This window comes from Etheostoma cragini, chromosome 6 (genome assembly GCF_013103735.1).
Source record: "Etheostoma cragini isolate CJK2018 chromosome 6, CSU_Ecrag_1.0, whole genome shotgun sequence".
In the NCBI taxonomy this organism is placed as follows: domain Eukaryota; kingdom Metazoa; phylum Chordata; class Actinopteri; order Perciformes; family Percidae; genus Etheostoma; species Etheostoma cragini.
In genome coordinates, this window is record NC_048412.1 from 28,401,305 (window position 1) to 28,403,515 (window position 2,211).

Here is a 2,211-nt window from a genome sequence, read left to right on the forward strand (position 1 = left end):
GCCTTGGACTGGAGGATATTGCATGCGATGTGGACGAAATTTTGTGGCCGGACCCAGAAAGACAAAATGATGTAGGCTAATTGTTTTTTTGTTTTTTGTGAAATTATTTTTTTGTGTTCTGACTTTGTCTTGGTTTTGATGAGTGTGAATAAACACCAATTCCTGTAGTTTGGATCCTTGTGTGTTTACATGACACTATGACAAAAGTATGACCTCAAATGGACATCTGTACACAGAGAAAGAGAAAGCCAGATGTGTTTTGTATGCATACCATCAGTGTGTAGTTGGCACATTGTGTGTTTAGTAGATGATGGCTTGTGTTTACTGTTTGATACGAAAACACAATTTTTACGAAGGTGTAAAGAGTTAATCTAGCTGTGTTTGCTTTTGCAAGAGAACTACAATGTTTTGATAATTGGGTGAAAGGTTTTCTTATTTGTGTGTAGAGTTTTGCAAAAATACCAAATAGTTACAAAAAATGTGCTTAAGCAATCAGACAAAACTGTAAAACTGCTTTACCCATTGTAGCAACAGCAGGGGGCAGTAATGCAACGTTAACGTGCTGGAGCCACCCATCCACCACTTATAACACGAGGAAGGAAAACGTCATCCTGTTTTGGTCCAATCAGTGGAGTACCTGCCACAGTAGTCCCCGCCCACCAGAGAAACCGCCATCATGAAAATTGAAAACAAGAAACCAGACGCGACGCGCAGTCCACAGCTTCACAACAAGGTAAACTTTTAATGGCTTCTCGGCTATCGTGAACTCACTGAGAGTTTGGTTACGTGGTGGCATTTATGCGGACTTTCTCGCACATCTTTATCAGGTTGTAACATCCTTATTTCGCTGTAATTACCGCACCGCAGTGATGTAACGTAACATTACGGTAGCTAACGTCAGTTGTTAGCTAGCCAGCTAGCTAGCCGTACAGGGCGCCAAATCGCACCGGCGTTTATTTTGAATGAATGAAGACAAAAACCCCGCATCTGTTCAACACACATAGCTAGCTGATTGTTTCCTAACAAACTCCGGAAGATCCGTGACTCGTTATTTAATTCACTGACACAATTTTTGGGGTTAAATTCAAGAGAAGACTTCGCTCATTTTACGTGGATTCACGGCTTAACGTCAGCTAGCGCTAGCTTACTGCGTCTGCTCTAGCTGCCAAACTCCATTGAAAAATCGGTCGTTTTTGTGGACAAAAGCTCCTAACTGGTAAAACACGAGTCTACAATTCTACATTTTTATACTTTATGAACCATTAGAAGCCAAAGTACTGTACGGCACACGTCTAATACACCAGACTATATCAACTAAAGGACATTTTATAACGTTATCTGATGTTGTTGCTTAACGTTACTGTATTTACACACTGTAAACCGTACTGTGTGCATTACTGTATAGCATTTTATTGTATTGTATTTAATTGTTTTCACTTATTTTAGTACCATTTTTATGCTGTTTATGCTGTTGCATAATTCAAGTTTTTCTTACACTGGCTAGTTTTTTTATTTAATTTGTGTATAATGACCTCACACGTCACACAAGATGCGCATTTAACCAATACCACAGGGTAAGATTATTTTAGCATATATATACCCATTATTAAACGTGGAGAGCATACATATATAGTATTTCCATGCATGTCAGTATAGCTGCAACGATTAATCGGTTAGTAGTCAACTTTTAAATCTATTGCCAACTTTCTTTATGGTTGATTTGAGTAATTATTTTAAGACAAAAGTAAAATTTCTTTGATTTCAGCTTGTTAAATGTGAATATGTTCTAGTGTCTTCTCTCCTCTGGGACAGTAAAGTGAATATATTTGAGTTGTGGACAAAACGAGACATTTGAGGACGCCTTCTTGGGCTTTTTGTGAAACACCGATCCCCTTTTTTTTACTATTTTTCTGATAGATTAAAACAACTAATCAATTAATCGAGAAAATTATCAGATTAGTTGACAATGAAAATAATTGTTAGATGCAGCCCTACATGTCAAAATGCGCAAATTCATATCTGGCTACAAGGCTCCGTGAACACTTAAGCTGTAGTTTGTGTGTGTGTGTGTGTGTGTGTGTGTTGCCCATCGTGTGTGTGTGTGTGTTGCCCATCGTGTGTGTGTGTTCCCAATTGTGTTTGTGTGTGTGTGTTGCCCATCGTGTTTGTGTGTTGCCCATCGTGTGTGTGTGTGTGTGTTCCCGATTGTGT